Raw genomic sequence first — 14,739 nt, forward strand, 5'->3', positions numbered from 1 at the left:
TGTCTTTCTGGGATCATTGTGCTCTGTTGACTGATATCTATTTTTTTTTTAAACAATTGTTTCGTGTATTTCATTTCCCTCCTTTTCTTATTTTAGGTTGTTTTGGAATTCTATTTTTGCTGGAAGCTAAAGTCCCCTTTTTAGCATTTAAAGATGCTGTTTCATTGTCTTATGGCCACCATTGTTTCTAATGAGAAGTCAGAGTTGTCCCTAGTATTGTTCTCCTATGTACAATAATTTTTCCCTTTTGGCTGCTCTTAAATATTTCTTTATTTTTGGTGTTCACCTGTTTTACTATCATGTGCCCAGGTATGGTCTTCTTTGTACTTATACTGTTTTGGGTTTGCTCAACTTTTCAGATCTGTGCATTGATATTTTTCATCAAATTGGGGCAATTTCAATTATTATTTTCTTCAAATATTTTTATGCTCAATCTCTTTCTCTCTTATGCTCTAATTATATGACTATTAAACATCTTCCTACTGACACAGAACACTAAGATGCTATTCCTTTTTAAAAATTAATATTTATCTTTATTCTTCAGTTAGGACTGTTTCTATTGACCCATCTTCAAGCTTACTGATCCCTTTGTTTCCATTGTCCAGTTTTCACCTAAGCTCATCCAGTGAGTTTTTTATTTCACATATTTTATTTTTCAGTTCTCAAATTTCTATTTGGTTCCTTTTTTAATAGTTTTAATGTCTCTATTGTTATTTTCTATTCATTCTTTCTATTCCTCATTTCCTTCAAATCTTTGAACATGTTTATAATAGTGCTTTAAGAGTACTTCTCTGATGGTATCAGCACCAACATCATTCTGGGGGACTAATTTTACTGACTTTTATTTGTTTTCACTTTAGGTTATACTTTTTTTTTTCTTATTTGCATTTGTAGCGGTTTTTAAAAATGTATAACGGATATTGTGGGTGAGACATAATTTATGGACTATGATGTTTTGAGTTTTTCTGGCTGACAGTGAATTCATAGTGATCACTTAGATCTTATAGAGTGGTGATTCTCAACTAGGAGTAGTTTCCTCCAATTTCCTCCATTTGGTAATGTATATATAGAGAGATTTTTGGTTGTCACAACTTGGGAGTGATGATGGCATATAGTGGGTAGAGATTAAGAATGCTGCTAAACATCTTATAATTTACAAGTAAAGCATGCCACAACAAAGAACAATCTGATCCAATATTTCAGTAGTGCTGAGAATGAGAAACCCATTGTAGATGTTTTAGATATTGTTAGAAAGGATCTATTACAGTTCCACCCCCCCACCCCACTCCAGAACATATTCCTTATTCTAGGACATAGGACATTCTTCTAATGTGTGGCCTTTGTGAAAACTTAACCAAGTGTCCAAAGTACTAAGTGAAATTTCTTTATTACATCCTGACTGGCTAGAAATCCAAAGTCTCCCAGCACTTTATAACTTCTGGTATCTTCATTCAGGAATCACTTCCTAGCAACTGTTCTCTGATGGACTCAGTGAGTTTCGCCCTGCTCAAGTACAGTCCAGTGCTTGGTCAAGGTTGTGAGGGGCACCTTTATCTGGAGTTCTTGGGGCCCCACTTTTTGCACCTTTCTCATCTCAAGTACCTTTCTCTTTAAACTGTAGTCTCTTAAGCAACCCTGAATTTCAAACTTTGTCTCCTCTGACTGAGACAAGCACTTTATGTACTTCAGAAAGTGCCCTAGATAGAAATATGGGGTCAACATGAAGCTCACTCTATATGTTTCCCTTCTGTCAAGGATCACAGCCCTGTATAGTTTGTTGTCTAGTGCTTGACAGCAATTGGCTCATATATTTTATACAGTTTCACAGTTTGGAATGAGAATATTTCTTATACCAGTCATTCAATCATGTCCAGAGTTAGAGAATTCGTACTAGAATTTTAATCTCAACTCTAAATCTTAAGTTTCTTTATTGTTCCTTGAGATTAACAAGATATTCTTTTAATCAGAAGTAATTCTTTGTAACATGAAGATAAAATTGTAGTTGCCTTCTCTAGAAAATACTAGAGAGGAACATTTCTAATATGTCTACCTTCTTATCCTATTCCCCAAGGCCTTTTAAATGCTGGCTAATAAGAGTATATAAATGATGTCTCCTCTCTACCAATTATAGTAATAGCTATCTTATAGTGTATACTTTCTCTTGCCAGGGACAGTACCAATAGATATAGATACACTTTATTTTACTTTATGCTCACAGCAGTTCTACTTTCCCTGTTTTACTTATAAGGGAACTGAAGCTCTAAGAGGTTAAGGAACTTGGTCAAGTTTTCAGAGTTAGTGAAGTGACAGAGCTGAAACAAAGGCTTAAGTTTGTCTGACTCTAAAACCTTAAATGTATATCAGTCAGAGCAGACTAATTGATATTCCTCACAGCTCCAAGATCTCAGTTTATGAAAGTATTCTCATTCCCAACATGCCAGGGTAGGTTGTTGGAAATGTCTGCCTCACACAGTCTTTCCCTCATGTGGCCCCACCATTCCCATGAAGACTTGGAGTTGTCTGTTTTCTACTTCATCAGAAGACAAAAAAAGAGAATATAGAGGCTCAAGCTGAAAGCTTTTCAGGCTGGTAAAGTGGAGATCATCATTTGTGATTACTTTCAATTAGGCAGAAGTCAGTTGTAGAATCCATCATGAGGCCAGGAAATATAGTCTGGCTAGGTCCTCAGGGAAAAAGGAGAATGGGTTTTGGTGAATGACTAGCTAGTCCTATCATACCGCATTAAGCCAGATTCTCCTCTAAGTTGCTTATTGGAAAGCATTTATACACTTTGCTCTAAATGCAGTTTTTCTAATATGTGAGATGTAAGAAGCAGAACAAATGAACATAGGGGAGAAAAAGAGAAAGGCAAACCAAGAAACAGACTCTTAACTATAGAGAACAAACTGTTAGTTACTGGAGACAAAGTGGGTAGGGGTGGGGACAGGGTTGAGGGTGGAGTATGGGTTAAACAGATGACGGGTGATAAGTTGGGTGTTGGATGTAAGTGATGAATCACTAAACTCTATGCCTGAAACTAATATCATACCATATGTTAACTAGCTGGAATTTAAGTAAGAACTTGAGAAAAAAATAAAATACAATACTTCTATCTCTAAACAAATAAATAATAAACAAACAAACAAACAAATAAATAAAGGCAGTTTTTTTTAGGCTGGGACTTGGTTTAGTATCACACATTATCCTTGAGATTAGTGAAAGTTAACATAATCATGTCCTGAGACGATTAAGATCTTCTATTCTTGTATCATATTGTCCCTCAGAGGGGCAGTAATAATCATCCATATCCCCAGTTTTAAGCAATACACTTTTATTCTACTTTTTTGATGTTTTAATCTATGGATGGTATCTACATTATTTTAATTAGGGCACTAACTTGCTCTCCCGTCATTCCCTCCTGTCATGCCACTTAGACCTGGGCTACTGAGGAGTCAATGCCTTGTTTTCTTGGCCTTTCTCCTGTCCATGTATCAGGCTTTCAGCATAGTGTCTTCCCTTGAAAGCTCAGAGAGTATAAACACAGAATGGGTGTCAGGAACTTTCTGACTGTCCTGAAAGCAGTATCAGTGATCATTAATAGACAAAAAATAATCACCATTGCCTTTTGGGCTTTTGGCTAAGATCAAGTATAGTATTTGTCCTTATCAGTTAAATACCTGACACGTCCTCTATCATAGGACAATATACTGAATGGATTTTTGGAGCAGGGAGTTGGAATAGGAGCTTGCTCTGTACACTCCATGCATCAACCTAGTGTCATTATACTTCTAGGAAAGGTGCAAACCCTAAGGGTTCAAAATCACAGGTTTGAGGAAGATCCTTCCAGAAAGGGCTGTATTGGTTCCTTTGGGAAATGGGGGCAATACCTGGCAATACCTGGGATACCCAAGAGTTAACAACAACAACAGAAAGAGGCAAATCAGCAAAGTACTTTGGTCAGGTTGCTTTGTTCAGCCCACCTTTCTTTTGATTTGAACGTGTCTATACCATCTGTTTCATTGGAGTGTTTGAGAAAATTCCCTGAATTTCATTCCAACTGCCCTTGCCTGAAGCCTGGACTTCTTTTGCCCTCCTAATGATAACACATTTAAAATTTCCCTGTTGTTAATATCTTTCTTCCTCATTCATCCTACAGAGGATGGATGGCCATTGTCTTTTGAAAGTGCAGTTCACATTAGGTCTTGCTCCTCCTCAGACACCTTTGTTACCAGTGGCACCTCTCCATCTCTGAATCATGGCCCTGCTTTACATATCTGTTCTCTGGGTTCTTGCTCATATACCTTCGGATCCAGTCCAGGTGGTGCCACTGGTGTTCCCAGAATTTGCTCCATGCTGTCCCACATTCATGTTCTTATGAATGGAGTTCCCAGGATCCAATACCTTCTCATTCTCATTTCTCCTTCTCAAAATCATACCCAGTTTTCAGGGACCAAGTAAAAACTGATCTGTTATGAAGTCTGCATCCATGTTTCCGGTTAAATAAGTCTGTCTCCTGCTTGTGCTTGTGCAGCACTTCGCACTAGTCCCAGTCTGCTTTGTGTTTCATCTTCTTAGCTTGGCCACAGCTCTTAGGGACTAGTTGTTTTTGTGAGCCTTCCTGTCCACCTCCTGCAGTGTCCAGCATCATACCTTGTTTAGCAAAGATGCTCAGAAATGCCTATTGGGCAAAATTAAAAGTAGGATGTGACATCAACTGCACAAAGATCTTTTCCTTAAATTAATCCAGAAAATAAAAATAGACTCTTCTCAAAATAATTAGATAACATACTTGAGATAAACTACTTAGTACAACCTTAAAGTCCATTTAAATGTTCTTCTTCTTCTTCTTCTTCTTCTTTTTTTAGAAGAAACAATTCCTTCAAATAGATGATTTTGAAATAGATCTATAGGACATTTTAATGGTCTGCATTAAAAAAAATAATCTTAAATGCCCTTACTTAGGTAGGCAGGAAGTTTGGAATTATCCCTATAAAATGTATTCTGATTTCCAGTTTCCAAAAGGGCATCTGAAATAATAGGTATTGCGCGTGTCCCGGATGGTGCTCTCTAGGTGGCTTCTTGAGCAATATCCTAGATACAGTTTTGCATCCAGAGTGACTTTGCCCAGGAGAACCATAGCTTTTGTTGAAAAGCACAACTGCTGGTGTGGCGGGGCAATTGGAATGGGTTGTATATGAGAGAGATCCTTCAGAGAACATGTGTATCTTCATCAAAATTCTAACTGCGTTGAAACTGTCATTTAAAGAGTTAACATCTGTGAAGAATAAAAAATGCTATGGAGAGCTTTCAGGCAAAGCATGGGGAGACTGATAAAATGATCAGTGAATTAAATTCAGACAGATGGCTTTGAAAAGGAATGAAGTACACAAACCTTATGGAGAGTATAATGACTCTCACTCTGACAGGAGCTTTGTCAACAGGGTAAGCGGGTTTTTGTTTTGTTTTTCGCTTTTTGGGCTTCTTAAATATGGATTTTAAAGCATTTGGAAGTCAGCTTCTTCTCCTTTTCTGAAGGTGTTATTTAGTACTCAAACAACAAAAAGAGCAATTGCTTGTAAACCCACCTGGACAGCATCCGACTCTGAACCTCTGGGTGTAGGTACACAGCACGGTAGGAGGCATATGGTAGGCATCACGCGTGCTGCTGCTTCTCCCTGCCCTCACATTCACTGCCCACTTTTCAATAGGTCCTTGGCAGTTAAAATATTTCTACAGAACAGAGGCCAGTCCCTAGCTCTGCTTACAGCAGCAGGATAGCAAGGGAAGCTTTCAGTCATTAAACACAGATGTATAGAATAAAGACACAAATAGACTTAGTTTTGCTTTTTAAAATTTCAATTCTTGCCATTCTTTTTGGTCAAATTTTTAAAAATAACTCTTAGAAAGAGTATCTCATTTGAGACTATCATCTTCCATTTAGACAGAACTGGTGAGAATATAATATGTTATTCCTCTCTCAGGATTTCTTTTTCCTTGTGGTTTTATTTTATTTTCACTTATTTGGCTCCAGGGGCCCCCTCTTTTAGGTGACAGGCCCCAGCATATTCACGCTTGGATGCGGATGGCCAGGCTGCTTCTTAGCAATGGACTTTGTCTTTGTTCCAGACCAGATGTTCTGTTTCTCCCTGGTAACAGTTTGCATTGTGGTACCTTATTATACGGCGCTCTCTGAAACTGGTGCCAGGGTAGCCTCCGAATCAGCCAAGAGCAGCGTTGAATCAATGAGACAGCTGGCGGCTTCCCTAGGGAGGGAACGTTTTTACCTTTTTGATTCATGCAGTCTCCGCTAGTTCAGATCCAGGATGCCATGAATGATTTTTCTTAGCGACAGGTGAGAACAAAAAAGCTTTGTAAACCTAATTCAATAGAAGCTGGAGACTCGGTGTGCTATTGATTAAAAGGAGAAGACGATGAAGAGGAAGTGTACACACAGTCCAGTTGCATTTTCCCCATAATCGACTTCTGTGCTTCTGCCTGTGTTGGAGTTGTCAGGTTTGTGGGGAGGAGAAGCTTGAAAATCAGGAGTATTGTGGCTATTGACCTAGGGTTAGGATTTTAATCATGTCTGTAAGATTGCATGTTATCTACAAAATGAGAAGTTTACTCCTTTTCCATTTTTTAGCTATAAAATTCACTAATCTATTGTTAACTTCGCTAAAATCTTGAGGTTACTTTAATGGGCTTGTTCACACCATCCAGGCTTTAATGTTTGGGATGTGCTGATTTATTAAGGCTATGGATTTGGGTAAAAATCATCCACATTTACACTCAAGCAAAAGATTACAACTCGGTTTGAGTTCTCGCCCTAGGTCCTACGTGTCAGCACACTTTTTGAGTGAGCAAGAACTGTAGTCCTGCACTGCCTTGTGTCCCCCTGATCTTTAAAGCAGGCCAGTTCTTGAGCCATTGTACTCAGAGGACCATTAGATGAGGTGGCCTAGTACATGAGAGCTCTAGTCCTGGTGTGACTGAGAGGAAAAAACGTGACAGTAACAAAAGCCAGGGACCCTGCAGTGTATCATCCCCATCAATCATGGCAGACATATCGGCAACATGATGGAGGACATCCAACCACTGACCTTGGTGGGTCAGCCTTTGTCACATAAGTAACAGAACAAGTCAAAGCAGTGGGTCTACCTACCATCAAATAGGAGTGATAAGCTGTGACTGCAGCAGAGGGAAAACGAACATTAGTGTGACATGTTGTCTGTATTTCTGAGCCAGCGGGAGCAGGTACTTTATTGTTTAACCATTGAATAGAATTGGCTATTTCACGAAGGGGGAAAATCAATGTTCTCAAGATGTGCTTGTAGCATTTAAGTTTTTCTCTTAACTAAGATATTACTTAGAGAGTAGTGAGTCTGTAGGGTAGATATTTTTATAGGCTAAAAATATGATAAAATATAAAAAATGTAAAAAATTATAAAAAATATTATAATATTATAACATAGATTTCTTTACTTTAAACCTGAGTATTGGCTCATATACATGCAGTTTAGCATTTAGTTTGTGACAGATGGTTTGGCTTGGGGATAGACATAAATTAGTCCGGGATTTCTGGTGTTTTTCCCTTGATGGTCTTAGAATTTATCTCTCAGTCTCCTAAAGTGTCACAGTTATAAATGACCTATCCCAGATCCCTTCTCTGAGTTTAAATATTACTTGATTGATCATAGAAAGTAAGGAGAAATTCTTAATAATGAGCAACAGGACCTGTGGAGGGCGTGGTGTCTACTGAAGGTAAAAGAAACAGAGAAAAGATAATGATCCACTTGCTTTTCCGAGGAAAGTGAGGTTGGAATAGATTGAAGCAAGAGTTACCCATTTATTTTCCAGGTGGCTTTATGCCCTGTTGTAAGGAATTTGGTCAAGTTTATTGTTGAGAACCATATCTCTAAGCCAGTAGAATCACTGAAAATCCTGTCTCATCTCTTTTGGAATCAATATTTAAAAAGCCAAGAGACCCAGATGTCATGAGCTTGTCTCCTATTCAAAGCCAAAAACTCAGGTTGGCATCCTCAGGAGACCAGTCAAGGGGAACCAGTAAGGTTGTATATTTGTATTTAGGGGCCAGACCTTACATATCTCCAGTCCAGCCCATCCAAGTGTGTATGCACTTTCCCCCAGACATCTTCTGTGTGCTTGCCACTGTGCCAGTCATTAGTAAAGATGGTAAGGCAAACAAATGAGACGTTATTTATCATAACAGGCTTTATAAACTTTTGGAACTTCAAGGGGTGAGTACAAACTGAAAATGCATATGACATCAGGAAGGACTTAGGAAGAAAAGGAGAAATATTATATCATACTAGCTTTATTAAGGAAAGGAAATCTAGGGGTAAGTTTCAGAGTCAACCTTCCTTCTTTTGAGATTGGTATCAGGGAAGATGAACATATCTTCTCACAGATGACCTGATGGCATAAGCTATTTGTCTGATCCACAAAGACATTTCTCATTTCTCCAGCTCTTGCAATTGGAATAGACCCTGAGCAGCCAAAACATCTGGATCAATTGTGTTTGGCTGTGTGGACTGGCATCTAGAGAGAGAAGATGGGGCCCAAGTTCTGATGGTATTCTGGATGTGTTTCTTTCCCTTCTGGATGAAAGCCAAAGCTGCTGCTAGACTGAAAACTGAGTTCTCGTAGTAATCTTTCCCATTCTTCTTGAATGCAGGATTTTAAAGACATTGCTCTTTGGGTCTAGTGCCATTTTGGGATCACATCATGATAATTCTGTGTGTTTACGCTGGGAGGGCAAAGTTGTAGAGCGATTACTCAGCTGTGCTGAGGAAGGAAGCAATTACTAGAACACGTTTTAGCCCTGCTCTTCAGAGTAAGTTTCATTCGGGTACGAGGAAAGCATTAACTTGGGCAATGTCCCTTTTCAGAGGCTTAATTTAGTTTTTTCTTCCCTTTAATTGTGTGATTTCAGTATTTTAGCCACAATCCCTAGGCTGTAGGCACCTTTAAACAGCTCTTTATTATGAAGCAGGGCATGGGTTTTTGAAAAAGAATGAACAGGGACCTGCATAATTTATAAGAAAACTGCACGATAGACTTTTTCTTTACAAAGAACATCGGGGTTACCTTGGCACAAGCCAAATACCTTTTTAATGAATAGTCAGTAATCAACAGCAGCTACAATAAATGCTTGGATTTTTTTCTTTCATGTGCTATGAGTCCATAAATTAAGCATCTGATTCTGATTGCTATCATGAATGTACATGCCTGCATGTACATCCCCTACATCATCTCGTGCTCAGTTTAGAGCAGGGTGAAAAATGGAGGGCAAGTCTCTTTTAATATGTTCAATTTCCATCCACTTTAAATGCTATAATGGAAAAAGAATGTTGACAATACACTCCACTTTCTTTTTTGGATCTAGATCACAGTTTAGGTTTTAAGACAGCAGTATTATGTTCTAGAATGTAAGAGCCATTAAAATAAATTAAATTGCCAAGGTGTCTTTTTTTTCCTTAAGCAAAACTTTATCTAAATCTAAATTGTAGGCTTTCAATTTGCTCATTCCTGTAAGATTTAGCACATGTTATTTTCATCACTTGGAACGTATCGTCCCTTTTTCTATTCTCTGCTTCTCAATATTTCTAATTTTAACAAAACCCCAGACAAATGCTTCAGGAAATTATTCTTTTCTAACGTCACCTAGAGCGAATCCTGTTCACTTACCTCTTATTGGTTCCTTAGCTGCTCTGAAGTTAATGTAAACAGATGGTTATTATTGTATAACCAGATCCTTTCTTAAAGTTTAAGAATATTTTTTAAAAACCTAAACATATTTTCCAATTTCAACAATATTTGGTAGTTATGGTTCCAGGCCAAGCAACAAGTACAAATATTTTAAAAGCAGCATCAGAAAATATTATTGTAATATGGACAATAAGATAAAACACTTGAGCTTCATATGTGCCTGGTACTGTTTTAAGTCCCTCACAAGTACTAATTCGTGTACTTTTCACAATATTTCTGTAAGGTAAATACTATGATTTTGCCGATTTTACAGAGGTGGAAACTGAGGCACAAGGAGGTACAAGTAACTTGGCAAATTTGTGGAGCTAAGTGGTAGAGCCTAGGAGCTTAACACAAAACCCTATGATTTTAAGGGTAGTGTTAATGGTTCTAAAATTTTTCTCATTTTAGTAATTGAAGTATAGAAGAAAAAAAGCCTATAGGTTAACCTTAGTAAATGTATTCAGAAGATAACTGTGGGACCCTCTTAAGTGCTTTTTAGATAAAAAGAAGGAAGGAAAAACTTCATGAATGTGGGATATGTTAGTTTTCTCAACGGCCCACTAGGTGGCAGTGTTGTATACTACAGCTTTGTGGCTTAATCTGCTAGGGGGCCTGGGGTTTGTACGGGGGAGTGAAAATGAGAAATATGCGTGAAGTATTTATTATTCAATTGTCATAACTTGGAGAATGCTTTACTAGCGGTTGTCACTTGCTGGACTTTTTTGAGCTTATGTTTCCCCTTTAACCCAGTACATTACAGTATTTTAGGACAGAGAATATTTTGTCTTTTCACAGCTCAGAAGCTAACCCTTGCCATGGGAGAAATACTTTCCTGATCAAGGTATTTCCTCAGCCAAGTAAGTTTCTTACTCTATCTCACATAGTAGTCTGATCCACTCAGTTAGTATTGTTGAATACATGTCATACAGCATTTGGAATCCTGATTTTTACATAAGCACAGTGATTTTGTGTGTAAGTGTGAGAAGTATCCATTGTGTCATTCCATCAGCTGAAGAGAGTGACTTTTGCTGCTCTCTTTTGTATTTCACTGTTATTGCCTGAGGAGGGAGCAACACTGAATGGAGGAAACCCAAGAGAAGATTTGGGTAGATTGTAAACACTGTGGAGAAGTGAAGTGTTTAGCTTTGCATTAGGTAAGAAAAATTTCAGCAAGTCAGGATCAGCAAATTTTTGCAATGTTCTGGTAAGCCACTTCCCTTCTGCAGCCCACTCATTTATTTTCGGAAGCCTGACAGAATGGCTAAAAGGATGATCAGTTTCAAGTGTCACTCGTGGCGTGTTTTTAGCCTTATGGAAAAGGAGTTCCTGACAAGTAACCCTGTTAGTGCCCTCAAAATGTCTCCTATTATTAAATATCGGGAATAAGCTAAAATAATGAAACTAGCTTTTTTTGGTCACCAGAGTGGATGGTTTAGGAGAGGATGAAATTAGTGTCTATTACTGACTATTAGATGGGCTTACTTAAGCACTCAAACCAGCAAAACCTGGAGAAAAATGGACACATTTCAGGAGAACTACTTTTCTTTAATGGATTTGTTTGGAACAAATGGGATATCTCTACTCATTTTCCAAGTGATTGCATAACATTGTTACCTAGTAGATAAAATCCTCTCTCTCTTCCTCCTTCTCTCTCTCCATTTTTATTCTCATATGTTGCCTTAATCCAGGGTAGGTAACTGGTGTGGCTGGGCTGTTAGCTGTTAGGAATTGTAGGTAGCACTGGTGGTGTCTCCCTACCAGAAGGACAGTGTCTTTCTCTCCTTGTGTTTTCTTCTCTCTTTCTCCTCACTCAGGTATTTTTCCCTTCTTTCCTGGATGTCACACTTTTCTCCTTTTCTTTTCCATAACACCCTCTATCCTTAAATCTTTAGGCCGAATCATAGGCAATATTGGCCGTTTTGATACCTGCTGGCACTAAAGCATTTGCTGATGTTGGTCTTAATTCCCCTTATATCCTAAAATTTGGTGGACTGATTTTATTTCCATTGTGTTTGATAAAAAAAGAAAAAACAAAAACGGGGTGGGGGGCGTTATTACAGAACCCAGGTACAGGATCTCTCCTGCAAAGATTGGAAAATTCTAAGATATAGCCATAAGGTCAGACAAACATTGTATGGCCCTGTATGTGGATAGGTAGTGGCAGACGTGAGTACCTCCCCACAGGGGCCAGGTGCTTAAAGCAAGTAAGTAGCATAGACCTCACAAGTGTGGAGAAGAATGAAAGAGCATGTAAGCCATTCAAAGCAGGGCAGCTGCTGTTCAAATCCATGGCTTCTGCCATTAACAATGTGCATGCAATCTACATGACTTTAACTTGGGGTAATGCATACACACACACACATACACTATATATATATATATATATATAATATATATATATTATATTGTCCTGGTATGTATGTATATATATGTATATGTGTGTGTGTGCATATATATGTATACGTATGTGTGTATATATAATATATATGTGTATATATATATTATATTGTCCTGGTATGTATGTATATATATGTATATGTGTGTGTGTATGCATATATATGTATACGTATGTGTGTATATATAATATATATATGTGTATATATATATTATATTGTCCTGGGGAAGAAAGAAAGAAGGATAGGAAGAAGGAAAGAAAAGAAAGAAATGAAGAAAGAAAAAGAAAATGAAAAAGTGTTTTTAGGTCCAGAGTACCATAGCAGCTTATTCGTAACTCCTGCCATAACTACTCTGGGTTCTGGAGATAGAATATTATAATTTGTTACACCTGGGAATCTTACCGTTACCACAGTGTTCTGGCAGAAGTTTGAACACAGTTTTCTAGATGAATGTTCATCTACTCAATTAAAACTCTGTAACTCATCAGAATGTGAAATTCTGAACTAAGACTGGAAGCAATAAACCGACTAAGTAAACAACATCACCTCCTGTTAAAATACAAGGAATTATTAATTTATAAAACTAATTGGATTGGAATCCAGCTAAACTGAAATCAGAGTTACATTCTAATTGCTCTTTTACTTTAGAAAATATCAAAGACCATGAGATGGTATTTTTTTGGTGACAGTTTTTAACAATCCATGCCCGTCTTCAGTAGAAGCCTTTATTAGAGTACTGGTATTTGAAAGAATTAAGTGTAACAGGCCAACTTTATGGAGTTGACTCAGAGTGCATTAGAGAAGGAATTTATAAAGGACTTTTAAAAATGCATCCTTTATTCCATATATACTAATATCTAATAGTCTCCTAATATATATATATATATATATATATATATATATATATATATTTTAAATTTTGCTTTCTACTATGTTGTCTGAAATACAGATTTGACAAACTGAGTTGTTTTCAATACTTCAAAGCAGTTAAGACCTGTTTCCTTTGTCTTAATAGAACTGTCAGGCTGTTTATAATCATGTTGGCTTTGATGTCTATTAAGAATTGACACAGAAAGAGAAGGTTGGGAGGCCTGTTTGACATGACACTCCCCCACAGATGCAAAGTGACTGACTAACCCGAGTGGAAGAGCATGTAGGGACAGTGTGACGTGAAATAGAAGATGCGTGGTCCGAATGCCCGTGGATGTTTGGACATTGCACTGTGAACACTCCCTCTCAGATGTTTGTCTTCAGGGAGGGCCTCGGGTTGCAGGGGCTCTTCCTGTCATAACCTATGTTAAAATAACCTCAAACAGACCTGTGAGTCACTTCAGTTTTCCTCTTTGGTGAGTTTCCTCTAGCTGTTACCCAACCTCCTGATACTGAGCGGCCCGCTGAGTTTCTTGGGGGTCCTGAACACACCCAGGACGCCTGTTCTAGCATTATGTCATGAAGTGTCAACTGCAGCTTAATCCACAATACCAGAGATGGTCAGAACGCTAATCCTCACCCACCGTGGGCTCCCAGTAAAACTAAATAACTCCCAAGAGCAGTGCCGAGCCCTTACACAGGAGTCCGGAGGTTGCAAGTGTTAAGGGGAGTCTCCTGTGGCAGCCGGCTGGGGTTCCTGAGAGTACCTGCCTTTTGGCCACAGCGGTGAGGGGCCAGGCTGTATGAGACATCCCCACTTTCTAGCTCACCACTGCTATTAGCCTTAAGCAGATGCCTCTTAAGGCGGGTGACTTTTATCTCCTTGGGCTCTGTCAGTCATGCATTCCACCTAGTGACCTTTCCTTCATGTCTCTTTACTTGGTGCCCATTTATGGGTACAAAGAGTGTCTCATTATCAGTTCCCTCGCTTTGTGTTTGGCCAGCCTTGTGTCAGGCTGCAGTCTGTCAGCAACCTGTCACCCGCCGTTGAAAACCAACACTCCTGCTCATTTTGCCCGCACACGCCTCTCTGTCTGCCAGTGGATGGAGCCTCAGTGCCACGCTCAAGGTGCCATTGTGTGGCACAACGGAAGACAGGGTTAGGAGAGGCTCTGAAGTCAATCTCCTGTCAAAGATTATGTCTTTATGAGGCGTTGCACCCAGCTTTGCTATTTGACATGTAGTTTTTCCCTACATGCCTTTCACCCTTCTTGTCACGTATCCACATGCCCACCAGAGAGAACCACGGTGACTGTGAAGTGGGATTTTAACTTGAACAACTGTAGGACTTGAAAGGTGAAGGTTGGGGGCGATACCAGCGCAGTGAGTGGGAAGAATGAGCAATTGCAATTCACTTGCCCCCATACACTTCTGTGGGGGAAGGTCAGAAACAAGTCGCTTGAGAGAATTAGTCATAAAGCTCGTTGAAGGGTTTACACAAGAGAAGAAATAATCTGCTTTGTTTTAGGTAAGGCACATTGCTTCTGAAGCTGCTTGGCCTTGTCATATGATTATACTTTCTTCTCTTCAGATGTTTCATCTCTCTCTCTCTCTTTTTTCTTACTAGATGTAGAATCCTGCTTCCTGCCTTAATGGCACTGAATTGAGGAAAGCTGCATTTCTCTGACAGTAAAAAAGTATG

At 38.7% G+C, this 14,739-nt stretch overlaps 1 non-coding gene across 1 annotated transcript; it reads left to right on the forward strand.

Moving 5' to 3' along the window:
• The first annotated feature begins 3,617 nt into the window (after positions 1-3,617).
• On the forward strand, positions 3,618-3,808 carry LOC123387134. The gene has a single exon (XR_006601488.1). It is a non-coding gene; the product is annotated as a U2 spliceosomal RNA (small nuclear RNA).
• Positions 3,809-14,739: the final 10,931 nt, after the last annotated feature.

Source organism: Mustela putorius, unplaced genomic scaffold (assembly GCF_011764305.1).
Source record: "Mustela putorius furo isolate JIRA1106 unplaced genomic scaffold, ASM1176430v1.1 tig00003845_pilon_pilon_pilon, whole genome shotgun sequence".
NCBI lineage: Eukaryota > Metazoa > Chordata > Mammalia > Carnivora > Mustelidae > Mustela > Mustela putorius.